At 30.3% G+C, this 18,663-nt stretch overlaps 1 protein-coding gene across 1 annotated transcript in view; it reads left to right on the top strand.

The window, feature by feature from the left end:
* The window catches only part of LOC106682144 (uncharacterized), a gene marked incomplete in the record, with an annotated part of 198,135 nt that overhangs the window by 25,346 nt on the left and 154,126 nt on the right, over positions 1-18,663 (top strand). Inside the window, 1 exon segment of the mRNA XM_067049953.1 lies at positions 9,783-9,841.

Here is an 18,663-nt window from a genome sequence, read left to right as displayed (position 1 = left end):
TTTTTAGTTTATACAGTTTTTCTGTAGTAGCCTTTGAAAATAAGCTGTGCTGTCTCAACATGACTATACTTTTGGATAATGTTTCCACTTTTATTGTATAACTTAGAATTTTGGAGCGCTCAATTTGCTTTTATGTAGTATTGGACGCTCTACAGTTCTAAAATGATTCACGCTGATGATCTATACAGTTTGACTATTCTTGATTGTTTTAATGATTCTTCCATAATCATATGGTTAATTCCTTTGATTACGTCCTGATAATATTAAAGAAATCTGGCGGCATAGATAAGAAAAGTCTATAATATTGTATCACAACATCTTTGATAAATTAATTTATGCTATGTAGATTTTTTTTTTTAGTTTAGAGTAAGTCAATGAAATTAGATCTCTAATAATGGCACCTTTTTTTATTTAGTAACATTAACCGTTATACGATATGTAATAATATATACCAAAAAAAAAGTTCACTAATATAATCTCACAAATACAATTTAGGTAGTGTATTAATCTTCATACCACAAGACCCCAACATTTTTTGCAGGTTGCAACTAAGTGATAAAACAGTGAATAGTAAAAACAGCTGTGAGAGCCAATAAGACTGTCAGAGGAGCGTTACAAAGCTTGTAGTACAAGAGCCCACGAGGAGAAAAAAGGCAGTTATTTCACCCTAATTTTTTATTACTTAATTGAAAACTAGGTATAATTACTAGTCAAAATTGATGAGTTTGCCAACTATAGGTAGGGGGATTAAAAAATGGCTGCTGTTTCAAAATGTTAAAAATAATTAATTTTTTATTCTGAGGTCTATATCTTTACAACTACCAACAATAATAGAAAATCTAAGAGAGCATCGTTTAAAGCAGAGTAAATTTGCTAAAATTTAAGCCCTAATAGAGCTATTTACATCCAATAGTTCTCGAGGTATAGCTTTTTAAAAAGCAACATTTCATAAAAATGTTGTTTAGAACGTACTTAAATATCTGTAGTTAGTGAATTTATTTAGAAAAATCTATATCTCAAAAACTATTTGATGTACAGGTGTCTGTTAGGACTCAAATTAAAGCTAGTTTAATGGGCTATAGAGTAGTTAGATACGTTATGAAGCAGTTTTCATGATATTTGCTAAAATAATTTGATTAATAGTTGTTCGGACAAATTTTCATTTGGCAAATTTATATTCATATGCGAATATCATAAAAACTACTATCCCTACGAAGATAAGTGTCATAAACTATTTTATAATAAGTTAAATTTCCGTTATTTTGAGAATTTTTGCTGGCAGACATATGCGCGTCTAATGGATATACTGATATATTTTTTCAAAAAACAAACCTTTCATACGAACAACTAGAAATTTACATTTTGTGAGTTTATTTCGTCAAATATCACAAAAACTACTACTCCTAAAAAGATAAACATTATTAAATAATTTATAGTAAATTTAACTATCTTTAATTTGAGTGCTGAATGAATGATTTGAGTTTTGAATGAAAAGACCCATACCTGTTTTGGGCCAATTCTGCAACGAATGGGATGTTAAGGTCTTTGTGAATGAGTTTATTTGTAACGTAATAAGGAGCATCAAGGATTTACAAAGATAAAAGTTATAAACTATTTTATAGTAAATTTAACTAGCTTTAATTTGAGTGCTGGCAGACAACTGTACGTCCAATGTTTTCTGAAATAAAGTTTTTCATAAATCAAACTTACTGTCCGAACAACTATGAATTAATTTAATTTAGCAAATATCATGAAAACTACTATTTCTACGAAGGTAAAGGTCATAGACTACTTTATACTTAACTTACATTAAACTAGCTTTAATTTGATTGCTAATAGACATCTGTACGTCACATAGTTCCTAAGATATAGATTTCTCAAAATAAATTAACTACCGATATTTCAGTACATTTTTATGAAATGTTGCTTTTTAAAAGGCTATATCTCGAGAACTATTGGAGGTAGATAGTAGCAAATCTACTCTTCTTTAAATAATGTTCTTTTAGATTTTCTAGTGTTGTTGGTAGTTTTTAAGATATAGAGCCCCGAATGAAAAATTATTGTTTTTTTAAGGTTTTGAAACAGCCGCCATTTTTTATTCCCCCTACCAATACTTGGCAGACTCATCAGTTTTGACTCGTAATTATACATAGTTTTCATTAAAGTAATAAAAAATTGGGATGAGATAACTGCCTTATTTTCTTCCCGGCTTTTGTACTATCAGAGGAGGGTTAACAAAACCTTTTACTATTTACTAACATACAGCTGCCCTACGGCAAAACTAATATATAAAGTTTCATGAAATAGCCACGTAAGAACACTGATTTTCTGATTTCTGTGTTGGCCAATTCTCACCCCACCTGGTACAATCTCAGCTCATGCCTTACATTATGGTACATTAGTTGTAACCGGTTTGATTACTCTTAACATAAAAAATATGTTATTTTGAGGTTCATGTATATGCGTGGTAATTAAATATCTCTACGCGAATATTTCGGTTTGCTATCACGTATTTGACTATCTTCATTTATTTGCGAACCTATCTGCTCTAGTTATTTTATCAGTGTCCCGGCAAATCACTTGTTTACTTCCTAGAACTTCTAAATCATTTGTATATTTGTTTTTCCATGTACTCCTTCGTTTTCTTTTATTTTTTTTATAATGTGAAAAGTAAATTGAATTGTTGAATCACCGAGTTTTTCACATACTATTTCTTATAATAGCTTGAGTCGTCATAAATTACTCCTTGCAAGTCGCCATTACTGCGTCCCCTTAATGGCGACTTGCAAGGAGCAATGTTGGCAATTCTCACTTCCTTATTGATTGCTTCTTGATATTACCATCGACGTGATCGATTATTTTAAATATAGTTCAAAGAAATAATGAGTTAGATATTTATGTGCCTTGCTAAATAATGGGCCAATGTCCAAATATACTAATTTTCTGTCTATATAATTTATTAATTCAAAAACATGGGGTGTCACAATTGAAATTAAGGCCTTATTTTACTAGATTTCAAGTTGGAGACTTTTTCAAAAGAGCCAATTTCAAATCTACAATAAAATAAAAAACGGTCAGCGTGCGCTGAAACAGGGTTTTCTCAAAACGAATAAAATGGACATTAGCCCCCTTTTATTTACCAAGGTACAAGTTTGCCCATTTTTTTTTTCTATGAGGAGAACCTCCAAAAGATAAAGTTGTCCTTTACTGACCATATTCATGTAATAAATACAAGTAAAATAAAATACAATATGATATGATTCAATTATAAAAAACAAAAGTATCAACAGATTTAAACTAATGAAACTTAATGCTGTCTGAACTTAAGTGCTAATGGAAATATAAATAAAAATAAATCTTATCTAAGAATTAAGTCTTTATAAATTATTCAAGATAAATAAATAAATAGAAATAGAATAGAATCTCTACGCTTAAATTATATAATGTTATGTATTTTGCAAAATAGAAGATTTATGACAAAAACAAAAATTTAGTTAACAGCTTTTTGAGTAATCTCTATACCAAATACATCTATTATATACTATTTTATTGAATTCGTTTAATTATTTTCCATAGGCATAAAGTCTTATTCAGTCGAATTAGAATAATAAATATTAATAAAAAATTATTGCAAACATTTTCAATCCATATGTGAGAAGTTCAATGATTACTCCATGTTTTTACTAACTCCGATTCTATAACTTAAATTAAGTAAGTGACGTTGGGAAAGAGACTAATATACTGTCAATATTAATTTACTTGATATTTTGTTATTTCTTTCGTCATTAGCTAAACATTCGTTCATAACCAGATTTTAAGTTATTTTTTTGTTGAATAATCGTTATATTGTATTTTAATAATAAATCTTCACTTATCTAATGATAAATATACGTAATATATTTTACTTGCTACCGTTGGGATTCAGGATTATTAAATCTTTTGACGTTTTCCTCAATTGACTTATTGAGAATCCTTAGTATTTTTAAAACGCATTTAATTATTGTAGTATGTTTTAAAAGTCGTGTAATGTGTTTAAAATGATACATAAAAGTTTTTTTCTTTTTCTTAACTGACCTATTTCTGAATATTTTAAATATATTTAACTATCGATAGTAATATTTTACAAAATTCTTGTTATGTGTTAAAAAATATTTAGAAAAATTACTTTGAAGTTTATAACGGATTATAAAAATATTTAAAAAATTACATCATGATATCATCGTTGATAGCATGAATTAAGTAATGTGAGCCTATGAGTGCAAAAGTGGTGTAAGTCAAAACACAAGTTGAATATTAAACATTTTAGAGGATGTACTATATTGATTTTTGTAATTAATAAAAGGTACACAAGCATATCCAACATCCGAAGAGCATTTAAAGTTAATACACTGTTTAATTGATTGATTGATTTTTGATGAAAATAAATTGTGATGAGAACAGATGGACCCACATTACTTTTGCTCTTAACAGATCAAATCCTATCTATACTACATTAATAAAAAATTAAAAAAAAGGTTTAATCAGTTATCATATTTAATTAAAGTATTAAAAACTACTATTAAGTAAAATTCAGTGGTAATGTATTAAAGATTAAAAATTGATATTTTCTGGTTGTTGGTCAATGACAGTGCAGTTTGAGGATTGAATTTTGTTCCTCGATCGGTTCTCATAAGTTTTTAAACGTATTAACGTTAATTTCTACAAGTTGTCACTAATGATATCAGATGGAATTGCAGAATCTTATTCAAAGTCAACTTCGTTGTTGTCTCATGTGTTCAATTTAAACATTTAATAGAAATGTTATGCGTGATAGAAATTTTATAGGAATAAAATATTGCATAAGGCAATCCTTCACCTAAAAGTATTCCTAACTGTTTTATTTTTCTCCTTCGAAATATTACGTAAACAAGTTGAAATATGTTATTTTTTATACTTCTCACTGTTAATTTTTTTCGGGTTACGAAAGATATACCAAATAATTTCCGGTTTGTGATGAACCGTTGATGAGTGTAATAACTACTAATTAGTTGCTATGATGATCCTGTATCAAAAATTGAAAATTATGGTAATCCTTGAGTGTTTATTTCATTTTACTCTTACGTTTTATTATTATATAAGATTAAAACATCTAAATTATTTTCTAATTTGTTTGTTTTTTCATGCTACTTGAGAAGCCGGCTGGCGAGGTGGACAGACAACCTGAAATTCGGATTCGGTGTCTCAAAAACCACGTGGAATCATCCAGAGAAAGACTTCTATACTTTTTTCTTGAAAACACTTTGAATCTTCTATGTCCGGACTATTTTATAGCTTGCCTTATTGGCGTTGCATATCACTAGAAAATAAATTGTTATGTCCGCATTTTGTAGTCACTTTTGTCTAGTTTAATTTTATATTATCAGCGAATAATCCTTAGTTTTTTAGTTATTAGCGAAAGATTTGAAAAAAAGTAATATCTGATAATAGAAATATGTGAGTTTTTGTCTATAATAAAGTATAAATATTTTTCGGGTGGGGTTTTTCGTCTTGTTTTTTTTTTCCATTAGATCTGGTTTAAAAAAGGTACTAAAAGAAATATTTAGCTGCTGGAAATTTTGAAGTGCCAAACAAGAATATGCCTTATTTCATTCACTACACGTTAAAACGTTTACAGGTTACGAAAATTATACTAAATTTAGTATTAATTAATTATTCCAATTTATTAGTTCCTTATAAGCCCTCGTTTAGTCTAATTAGTTCCTACGATAATTCGGTCTTCAATACATGATTAAATTATGGTTACCACTGAGTGTCTATTTATTTGACAATAATCTCTCACTATTATGAAAGATAGAAACATTTAAGTTAGATGTATTTACTCTTTACGATGCAATCTAGAGAGATGAATGCAAGATTGTTGGGTTTTATGTTTCCTTTTGTCGTTCCCCTCCTACAAAACCTCAGCTATAAAATACTTGAATAACCGTTACCCTCTGCGAAGAATGGCTTAGCCCTTTGGCTAAGCCAGAGACTTCTCAAGTTCTCAAGTAGCGTATAACGACTTGGTAATTACAGGGTTCAGCTGTGAAGGAAACCCTTCACATTCCTCTTCGGGACGGGGCTCTTAATGGTTTCCGTTCACAACACCTTTTACTTCTCTTCCTTCGGCTGGAAGCAAGTTCAATGTTGTGTGTCGGCGATTGTAGGTTATTACACATGTTCAATGCTTACCTTTTTTTTTTTTTTGTTTTTGTGGTTTATTTGACAAACTTGTTCAATCTTAACTACATAATTTCTTGAACATATTTTAACAACATAGTTTGTAAAACATGATTTAATTTGTCCGTTTAGTGTATATGTTTAAGTTTACGAAGACTATTCATAAACTGGTAGGAGGGAGTTATGATATGACTAGGCATATTATACGCCTCAATACTCTCCCTACCATTGTAAATAAACTAACACTGTTATTTTATGCATCGTTATTCTGCCTTTTTCTTACTTGTTTGTATTATTCCCTTTCCGACAACTTAGAGGTTTATATATATATATGAAGCATAAAAAAAAATTACTTATATTTGTTTATAAAACTAATCGTATATAATGGCCGAATAAAAATAATTTTTTTCAACAATTCACTTTGAACTATTACAATACATAAAAACTTTAAATGCTCTTCTAGGTAACTTAGAATTCTCTTTCTAACATATACTTTTGGATACTGTTTTAGGTATTCAAATAGTTCTTATGAATTCTGAAATTATTCCATTCCCTATCTAACGAAACCTAAACAAGAAGTTATAAATTGAACCTGAAAGAACTGAGGGGTCGGCCTTAAAGTATGGTAACTGTCAAAATGAAAACATTAGCAGTGTTAATATGTTTGTTGATTGCAATGTTTAATTTTAAATAGATGTCAGTTCCATAACGTAACACTGACAGATACAACAGTAAAAATTTTCTCAAACATTTCTGAAATTAGCCTTTGAAGCCAAAACTTCGAAAAAAATTGAAGTAAACATAATTTACGACCAAACACCTCAATTATGAATCGTTTTATTGAATAAAAATTTCTCAACTTTGTCTTCCCATAACTTAATTTCAGGTGTAGCGTAGTTTAGAGTTACCAGCTTAGCGATTTTTCAAAAATTTAATTTTTGAATTAATAGTTTCGGTACTATATTGTCATGAGATAAAAGAATTTCTTTAACATTTAAAAAAAAAATTAATTTTTTAAACTTTACCTATTATTCTGTAGATAATAAACCAATTTTAAATTTTGAGCTGTAGATGGTTGACCGTAGATTAATAAGTGGAGAAGATGGTCGGTGGGTGCGGTCAGCAAAAAAAAAAAAAAAACAGTATTTATTCGTGCCGACGTTTCGGTGTTCTTCAGGGCTATAAAAAAAAAAGGAAGAGATAACAAAGATTTTCAGTTCATTGTTATGTATATTTCCAAATTTGTTAGTTTATTATTTCTTTTTAATTTTATGTTTCTGTGAATGATAGTTGTTCTTGATCTCTTCTCCACTTGATTTTAAATTTTATTCATATGTTTTTTCCGCCTAGCTTCTACTTTATAATGATGTTTATAGTATTATTCTAAGCTTACAATTAGTACAATGAACAAAGGAGACCACATGTTGAGGCAATCCATGACCTTGGCCTCCTCTGACCTACACTCGTTCCAATGGAGTTGGATCGCATTGTTTATTGTATCCTTCTTCCTGTATCTCTTAATATAAGCATTATTACTATTTGTTTTTTACGATTTCATTGAAGGAATATTTCTTTTGATATAAATTTGTTTTTGAAAGCATTTTTTTTTTTAAATTTTGGATAGTTTTATTTAATAGTATGAACCTGAAACAATTTCACCATTTAAAAAAAACATGCTTTTGCATTTTTAGCTTGTCGAATTTTCACACAGAAAAAAAAGAAAATTTACTATCTAAAGTACACAAAGTATCAATACAGTTTCTTCAAATTTAAAAATTTTGAGAATGTTGGGAATCATAGTATTGAGAATTCACCTGTAACTTTCTATCATTGACTACCGTTTAGGACAAGTGAAATACATAGGTATAAAAATAATAATATTATATATAATTAGTAACATGTAAAACATTTACATGAGGGATTTGTTATTTTTAAAAAAACTAAACCTGTAGAATCATTTATTTTTATTTTAACCTACTTAAAATTCTATTAATAGCAGATACATATATACATTTTTTTTAAACTTAATTTAATTATATATACTTTTGTAAACTTAATCTTGTGTTGCCGAATGGAATTTTAAGATGAGGAATACATTGTAAGTACTGCTGCCGTGAATGGTTTCAGGCGCTCTCTGGGAATCTAAGTGGTACTTTTTAGTGGGGAAAAGAAAAATCTAGCGGTTGAGCGTAATCTTGAACTTATCATCTCTTTGCACAATCATTGTTCAAGAAACATGGGTTCATGGATTGTTGTGGTAGAGATTTAATTAATATAATTTTCATAGTTAGTCTCTTATCGAAAGACATTAACCAAAATGAATATTTAATTAAAAAGCCTTATTTTATCACTCCTGAACTAAAAATTATCCTTTTCACTTTTAAATTTTATGGTATCTTTTGATTCTCCAATCTCTTAATAAACTAAACATTTTTCACAAAGTTTCAGTAACGGATCATTTTATTTATTTATTTATTATATTTTTTTTTTTTTGGACGGTTTTTGGTACTTTATTACATTTGTTGTAAGAATTACTCTTGCCATAAATTTTATGATCCATAAAATGAGTAGCCTTTAAGATGAGCTTAATTTTATAGCAGTTCTTAAACCGGTGAAGATTAAATTTTCTAAAGAAAGTGACGACACTGAAAGCCTGCTCTATTATAAATTAACATGGGGCTCATTTTTTCCTTCCCGTGCATTTCACTTTCTAGACTATAAACTGAAACATGGGATTTCTAATAAAAAACCGGATTTGCTCTCCCTAGGTGCGTACATGTCTCTATCTGGTCTTATGTTTCATTTCAACAGGTTTCGTTGTCTTATCCTACCACAAGGGACTTCGTTATGGTGAAGGGAATTATGGGTGGATGCGATATCATCTTATCCCAATAATTTAAAAACTGTGAAACTTGGACCATTGTTAAACAGTTTTCAATGAGGTTATTTTACTCAAAATTGCTTATAAATGCTATTTAGATAAAAAAAAATTTCAAAAATGTGTGGAATGGGACATATTTCAGAGAATACTCGCCAGACTTCATAACTTGGGAAATTTAAAATTTTCTCCCTCCTTACCCAATGAGTTGTTGGAGCTAAGTTTCTGACAATGACTGAATAAGTTTCGAAAAAAAAATGTTCTGATTGATCAAACAAAGTCTTTAAATTAAAGTTTTATACTTATAATTTTTCTGAAAAAGGAGATGGATAAATTACATTTATTATTGGGTTAATACATACCTACTTCACGTCAGAAATATTAATCATCACATTTAAACTTTGACCAGGATAAGTTAGATGTTTTAATATTTTAATTGATATGTGCATTTTATTTTAGTAAAGAAATGTTATTGTATTTATGGTTATAGGCCAAAATTCCTTAATATTCATTGTTTTAAAATCAACATACAAATTTTTAAAATTTAATGAAATGTAAGTTTCAACTTGTAATAAATTAACTAAATAAATAAATGCAGTGAATTAACTAATTTACAAATTCATGTTTTGTTTTTTTTAAATTAATGTTGATTTTTTGTGCGATTATATAAGCCTTATGATATTTATTTTGTATTTTTTTTTTTCAGGTTTGTAACGCCAGTTCAACTGTATTATGCTTTTGACTGACCTGTTTGGTAGAAATGAGGTGAATACAATATTTTAACTATTACTTTCATAATACTTAAGTATTAAGTAAATGGAGGAGATGGTTGGGGTGTGCGGTCAGCAAAAAAACACAAATAAAAAAATATTTATTCCTGCCGATGATTTGTTTGTGTTTTTTACTAACCGCACACCTGTACATCTTTCCACTTATTTATCTACGGTCAACTATCTGCACCTCACCTAAAGTATTATATCTGTAATCAAATTTAATGTAAACATATCTTGCTCATTATAATAATAAACTTCTTGATCGAAACTGTACTTATCTAATTAAACTCAGATCAATAGTCTACATAGATTGATAAATCTTTTTTTCCGTTTTAGGGTGTGGTATAGGGAAAAAGCATTTTTTTTCTCGATAACTAAAGAGGTTGGTGAAATAATTATTCTTAACAAAATTGAAGTATATTTATTTTTTTACTGCCAGAGTTATGTAGTTTTTTATTCTTAACCATGTAAGTTCTGTGAGATGGGTGGGGCAAATGTCACTTCAGTCAAATTGAATATCCAACCCTAACATATATTAACTATAAAAAATACATTAACATATATTATATGTATATTAAAAATACATTAAATTTCTTACAAAAGTGGTCAAGGGTTTTTTTTAACGCTCTGATTTCTAAGATACGGGTCCTTTATTATTATTATTTATTTTTATTGCAAACAATTTTATAATATTTTAGAGGCAATATCAACATATGCGATTCATTAGCCATGATTGTTCCTTATATGGCACAGAATTCATTTTTCGCCAAACTCAATACTTTTTGAGATTAAAAGAAAAAACACGATTTTTATCACATAATCTTCCTGTCTCCTCTCCCGCTGCAACCCAAACCTGGCGTGAAAGCCCATGGGACTTTATGTACTGGATGTACTGAACTATATGGGACGTATTTTATTTTTTGAATGTATATGACTGGACTATATAGACATGTAATATAAATTCTAGTATATCTAACCATATAAGAACGAAGGAAAATGGAGGAAACACAACCACCACTGTTAATTTTTTATTCAAACAACAATTATCTGATCAACAAAAAACTGATAAATTGACAAATAAACGAAAAAAAAAAACAATTAAAAGGCTATTTTTGTATTTATTTTTTCCGGAAAGAAGAGATCACCTAATGTAGATGTATCATTAGAGTGCTACCAATGGGTAGTTTCTCTACACGCCTGTAACACTCCAATCTAACTTAGATCAGATTTACTAAATGTATTATGATATAGAGTTGTAAATAGCAATAAATAAATATTAAAAAAAAAAAAAATTCCGGTTGGTTTCGTAGACCATGTTTATCTCTTATTTTAATCGAGTGGTCATCCATTTTGAGCGAGTACTTCCACGCTTAATCTTGCTTAACTTACCTATTGCAAGAGTCTAACCCCACTCAGCCACCCCGCCCTCTCCCCATAAAGCCTATAATATATGTCACACGAACATGACTTTCTATTCAGGATGTATAACAACATGTAAATGTATGAGAACCAATAACCTCTTATCACTATCCCTATCTCATATCGTTAGTCATTTACGGAATTTCGCTTGCAAAACGATGCTCCCCGACCACTCTGTATCCCCACCATTACTGGCAGTATTTTATCTAAGAAAAGAAAATCGTTAATTACAACACCACTGATTCTACTTGGTTTGTTGACACTATTTCTTAACCTGGATATCAATTATTATTCTTAGTATGGTTTTATCTTCTCAGGACTCTATGGTTATCTTAAAGACCGCCATCCATTGGTATTATGCGTGTGAACGATTCTCACATGTATTCAGTTGTCGTCCTGGAGGGTCTGAGAAAGTAAAGCTAAGTAGGAAATAATAAAATATGCTTTCCCTTTAAAGAGAAACCGCACCATTTCCTTCGAAGTAATATTTAACCTTAAGGCCACCTCTTGTACAATCGCTAAACACGGTCATTAGGAAATAGTATAGAATTTATCTCGCTTGGATTATTGGATTTTTGGTAATCACATGCGGTTATCAGGTAGTTTGAGTTAGGGACGGGTAATAGGTTTTTGGAATACCTGTTGGTAAGCACGTATTGGGCTAGCGGTCGATTTCATCCAAGGCTTATTCGGATTAGGTATCCAGAGTTCGATTGCCGTTTAACGGAGGTTGAAATTGAGCTATTTTTGTATCAGTTCAAATAAGTATCATTGTGACGGGTGTGATATAACGTTTATTGTGTTCTAGCCCTTGCCTATTGTCTTTTATTTCATCTACTTGTAATTATATATAACAACTTTATTTTAACCGACTGAAGGTTAAATAAATAGAAAATTCAAATTAAAACTAAAAACAGTTATTATTATTTTTCAAACAATTCTCAGGCCACTACTATGGCTATGAAGTCTGGAGAGTGGCGTCCTTAACGAAAAGGAAAAAATGATCGTTTCAAAATTAAAGTCATAAGAATTGCAGTGGACACTCCTTGGTTTGTAAGAAACAGGCAATTGCGTCGGGAATTGCAAATAGGGGCAATAGAGGATTACATAAAAAAAAAAAAAAAAAGGTTCATGAAGTTCCACTCCCAGTCACTTACAGTTAAAGGAGCAGTGACCTAAAACTTGAGAAACCCAACCACAACCCGAAGACTGAACCGATGGCTGCTGCATGACATCCTGTTATAAGTTCTATTTTTATTAGTTCTGTTATTGCCTCTCTAAAACTTTATTTTATCTTTTTTTTTCTTCATCTTTTTCTTATATTCTTTTTTTTTTTTTTATCATTAGAAGTCAATTATTTATTTTGCTAAGTCCATAAATGTCGTTGTTGTTTTTGTTATTAATTTTATTTTTATTAAGAATTATTGTTTTAATTTATTTATTTTATCTTATTTTTTTTATTTATAACATTGTATATAGTTAGGAGAGTCTTTTGTATAAGATTATACCCCTCCTCCCCATAATCAATTATTAAAAAAAATATATACATCTTACATTAACAACCATGTAAGACCCGGACAAGACAAGGCCGATCTGATATTAAATAAATAAATAAAGAAGAAAGTTAAATGTTTTCTGTGGTATGTTGTTGAATGAATCAAAGCTTATTTACATTAAAATTTTTTATTTATTTTATCACTAAGGTAACCCCACAAAATAAATACCATAATTTTCTATGTACCGACCTCCAAGCCAAGTATTCAATACCAATCCCTAATTTGATGTTCTGAGGTTCTAAACTAAACTTACTTTCTGGCTTATGTCATTTCTTGTTCAGTCCGAATATAGACAGAATATTCTCTGTTTTCTGGTTTCATACAATGATGTAATAATTAAAACTAAAATTGCCTTAAGGTCAAATTTCTTTTCTTTATTAGATATAGTTGAACTATTATAATGAATAAATTGACTGCCGATAAAAAGACTAAAACCTACTCAGTATTTTGAAAACATTGGGTACATTTTGTAATAAATAAAATATCTTTTCAAGTTAAAATTTACTACAAACAAAAGTGAGCTAAATTGTTACAATTTTAGAGGAACATGGTCAGTAAAACGAAATTAACCTTTAACTGTTGAGGTGGAATCCAACAGACTCCTAATTATTATTATTATTACTTTTTTTTTTTTATGAAATCAATAAAAACTGAGCTTTGTGCCCTTACCTTGTAATATTTCATTCCTTAATTTACTTTTAATAGTTATACCAAAATGTTTTTAAGAAAAATAATTATGACTCTAATAGACGAACAAATTTTACTGTTTTTTTTATCATTATCATTATTTAAAGAATCGACAATATTTAACAGAATAGAGAAAATAAACTTAGTGTTTAGATGTTAGTATATACTATATAGAATATCAAACATAAAATAGATAAAACCAAAAGGTATTTATTATCTATATATTATTATATTTATTTATTTATGTATTATTATACTTTAGAAAAAAATATATATGGATGTATATCTATTACATTGGAAATGTGCAAGTATTATCTCGGCATTATTTTCGCACTATAGAACTCGTAGTCTCAAACGTTTGGCCATGTTTGTGTATGTATCAACCTTTTATCAATGGACTTTCATGTTGCAAGAACCGTACAACGGGTTGTTGAAAAAAAATATTTATGTTTTCTGACATCTTTTTGACCTTGGTTGTATTACTGAATTATATTATTCAACTAATTAATAAGTTAGTGATAGTGCTGTGTCATAATTTGCAATTAAAATATTTTATGAGGAGAAGATGGTTGGGGGTGCGGTCAATGAAACACAAATAAGTATGATTAACTTATTTTTAATGTGCCGACGTTTCGGCTAGAGTTTCTAGCCTTCTTCAGGGCTGTTCGCTGAAAGGCTGAGCGCCTAATAAAATATAAAATATTTTATATTTAAACGAAATAGTGACATATAAGTTAATTTGACCGTATTAAATCGGACCTAGGCCGACTAGTCGGCAAACATTTAATAATTACTGTAAGGCTGTGAAATTATAGTGATGGCTAGGTTGGCCGAAACTTTGGATATTCAAAGTAATTAATAAAGAATGTTGAGACAAGATGGACATGATTTATTAAAATTTAAGAAAATTATTTGTTTGGAATATATTCTCAGTTGAAGAATATATTCTCTTTGAACCGTTCCTTTTATGGCAGGTGGCTTTTGGTAAGAATGCTCGGCTAAACAAATACTTGTTTGCCTTCCATATTGGGTCCGTTCCAGGGGTACTCGTCTCGACCAGGTATAATTCTTTTTTTGTTGTCGTGGGATGGAACAGAAACCTAATTAAATAGTCCTACACATTTGTTCTTTCCCAAGTTTCGTTTTACAAGAACATGATCCCGCTCACTGGTATATTTAATTTATAACTGACAGAATACAAACTGTCATCTATTTTAATAAATTTTAACTGAATGACTGAAAATGGATACCGTGCATGAATAATGTTTCCGTACTATTTGAGATGTTTTAAGATTCGATGGTTATTTATTTGTTTTATTTATATTTTCGGATTCTTCTTACTTGTTTTATTTTGTTTATTAGTTGTTGTTTTTGTAAGGTAAACTAATACCTTTCCAAAAAAAAAAAAAATAAATAAAGAAAAGAAGACAATATTATGAATATAAAAACTGGAAGTCATCGTGACTAATGCTTTGGCATCTGATAACCACAGGGTGTTGTATTACCAATATTGGCTCTCATTTATTTATGATCTATTTTAAAATGTTTTATAAGGGTTTCTTAGGTAAAGGACAATTATCGATGATGAGTTTTTAAAAAGTTGATGGCTTCTAAAATAATTTTAATAATTTGGAGTAGCTCATTGACCAAACATTAAGGAAATAAAGCATATTTATGTGATAAAAGTCATGATTTAAGTTGAAAATTAAATTTTGTAAACCAATGGAATTGTAAGTGACATGATGGGTATTTATAATATATAAGATACCTACCTTACAGGCATATCTAAAGTATGCGACTAGAAATAAAAAGTTATACCTGATATGGTGGTATCAATTTTAGTACATAAAAGTTAGTAAATGATAATTGGTCATAATAGCAGATAATTAATAGAAGTAGATAATTCTTCAACGAGAGAGACCATAATAGCCCATGACACTGACAAATCATATTTAGAAGTTCGATGATCACAAGTTAAAATTTCAAATAGAAAAAAGTTACCATGTCCTTCCTTATCCAGTCCAAAGAATAAAGAGAAATGGCGAAAACGATCCCAGAACCTCTTCTGCAATGCTCTTGTAGGAAGTAAGTATAATGGCGTAAGCTGGCAGAAAAAGTAAATCCAAAAAGACAGCCCTTATAGTGCAGAAGAGGAGTAGAAGCCAATAGGTGAAGGCCTCCTGTTTCAGTTTAGATTACAGTGGTGGTCGTTTCTATTAACCTCTAATAAGTTAATAGTAATCCTATAATACATAAACCCAAGGGCGTGGCCAACCCCCTACTTTTTGTCTTCACTTATGCTTAGAAGATCTGGGTTATGCCAGCTTCCTAACAATGTTTATTGCAAACTGAGGTATCATTTCTGAAAGGTTGTTTTGAAACAGCAGGACTGTAACTATAAGATGACATTCTTAACCCATTCGAGTCCAATTGCACACAGTGTGTGCAATGCATTTCAAAGCCAAAAAGACCGACTGCACACCGTGTGTGCATTGATCTTGAATTGCAATTATCTGTCAGTATGGAAGAAGCGGCCGTTAGAACAAGACTGGTTTAAAACAAAAATTGATGTTGGTTTCAATTTAGTTCCTAAAATGATTGTTGTTTCTTCCAGGAAAATTCATCATCTTGTACGGCTTCTTAAAAATTTATGTTTATTTACGTTTATATTCTTTTATTTTTATTTTATCTATAATTATATTATTTTCTTTATTACTGATGAAAACCGACTATTAATGTTGTTCAATTTAACAATGTGTTTTTATGTCGCACACAATCCGTCCCTCGTAATAAAAAAATCCAGAGGAGCTACACACACGGCGTGTAATCATCTTATTTGTACAAAGGGATGGATTCGCAAACACTTTTTTAATAAAAAAGGACCAATATAAAACCAAAAAAAATTTTGGATTTTGGGGATTGTCTCCAAAAATATGTGCTGATTCAAATGGGTTAAGTTCACCGTTCTTCTGATTGATGGTTGAGGGCTTTTGTTCATTCAACCACAGAGCGGGATTTTGTCAAAGTATCACAATATTGTTATAGCATATGGATTATTCTTTCTTATTGTTCTGAAATCTGTAGTGGATGCACCCACACTACGGGCTTTTATCATGTTTATTATTAAAAGATTAAGAATTAATATATAAATCGAACATTTGAATATTCCAACTTACAACAAATAAATATTTGTATCTTGTTTTGTTTTAGAGCTGCCAACAGATAAATATTTGTACTCTCTTTGTTTTAATTAATTCAAGAATCTCAACCTTTTTAATCAATAATTATGTCTAGTTTAATATTGTATATTTTAAAATTCTATTAATAGGGTGTGAATGGAATAGTTTCAAGTCTTTTCAATTAATTTTACCAGTATACTTTAGATTTAAATTTGGGCAAATATACTTCTATAAAATCATATGTATTGGTAACGTGATTAACAAGCATTTGACAAAAATACTAGAAGAAAAGAAAAATGAATTTATAGGTTATTTACATAGTACCATGTATATCATTTTTAACATCCGCCACCTCCTTTTCACCTGTCTTATTTTGTTTATTTTACTTTAATAATTTTTTTAAATCGAAAGTGATAGCCGGCATGATTCCGACGCCCTCCATGCTAACCTATCCGGAACACAAGCGTGTCAATACAGAACTTTGTTACTTTCATTGTTTACCAAGCATCTGCAGGTATTTTAGATTTGTGGCAAATGGCAAAGGTGTAGATCCGGCTCCACTATAGAGCATAGAGCACACAAATATTTTACCGACGGCCCACAAGCGGTAACCACAACAAAGGCCATTCTTCGACTCCACCACCTCGCCCGAACCCCAGACAGTTGCATAACAAGAGAATACTCTCCTAGAGACGTGTGAATTGTCACCTCTTCCCCAGTTTATTATAATAGAAGGACCGGTTCCCCCGCCCCGTTATGGGTTATTGCACTAGAGCTGGATCTGTCCTCGTTCCTTTTTCTTAGTTTCTCCTCTTTAGCTCAATTGGATTGCGGTTACTTTACGATGAGCGGTGTTCGTTTTCAGGGTGTCAAGGGTGGTTTATAGATCTTAATCAATTTCTCAGCTCTTCAAAGTAAATTTTCTATTTATTAAAAACCCATTTATTGACAAAAATTAAATCCGTCATTAGGCCAGTGGGCAATGATTATTGTGTGTATTCGTATGAAAAAAAAAAACATATAGTAACTAGAATAAAGTGATTTTGTCCAGGAATAGTAAGGAAATATCTATAAACATGAAAGTAGATATTTTTATATTATAAGATCATAGATGAGAAGGTAGTGATATGGGACCTGAGCTGACTTGAGTATTTTTTTTTATGAGTTTGAACTTGAATACTCGTAAAGTCCGAAGCAGTGCCACATCGTTCAGGGGTGTCTGTTGTAACGAACAGTCCATTCGCCGGTGGTTTAAAAATGTTTGACTTATGACACAGATCTGAATAATTAACTCAGAGGAAGGTCTCCATCAGCAATTGTTGACGATGGAATTAAACTTACTATGAAAGAAAAACAGTTATAGGACTTGCAGCACATTTGAGTACAAGTGTCAACAGTTTCCCGACACTTAAATACCGTTGGTAAAGAAAAAAATATAGATCTATAGGTACGTCATGAAACGAAGCGATATGAGATATGCCTAACTAGGCGAAAAACCGAGGTTTTTATCGAAAGGATGTTCACGTGTGATGAAAAGTGTATTGTATATGACAACAGGCGGTCGGTCAGGTCAGTGGTTAAATATCTACGAATGACCGGGACACATACCAAAACCAAATTTTCATCTAAAATAATTATTGGTTTCTGTATGGTGGTCAGTGGCAGGAATAATTCATTTCTCCTTTGTACTCAGACGTGAAACCATCACATCCACATCGTGCTGCAATGAATCGGAAGAAGTCCTTCGGCAGACAGCGAAGAAGTCCTTCCACACCAACCTTATTCGCCAGTCATATCTCCTACAGATTTCCATCTGTTCAGCTTTTTGGAGAATTTCCTTGGTAAATGATAAATTTTTGAAATTGATTCTCAGGTCAAAAACTCTGTTTCCGACTTCTTTCTCTGACTTCCTACTCTGATTTCTCCACAAACCCTTTTTTCAGTTATGGTATTGAATAATTTCAGTGTATATA

The sequence above is a fragment of the Halyomorpha halys genome, unplaced genomic scaffold, assembly GCF_000696795.3.
Source record: "Halyomorpha halys isolate HHAL.00 unplaced genomic scaffold, Hhal_1.1 Scaffold390.1, whole genome shotgun sequence".
Classification (NCBI taxonomy): domain Eukaryota; kingdom Metazoa; phylum Arthropoda; class Insecta; order Hemiptera; family Pentatomidae; genus Halyomorpha; species Halyomorpha halys.
Note: the sequence above shows the minus strand (reverse complement) of the source record. Positions and strands in the feature narration are given on the sequence as shown.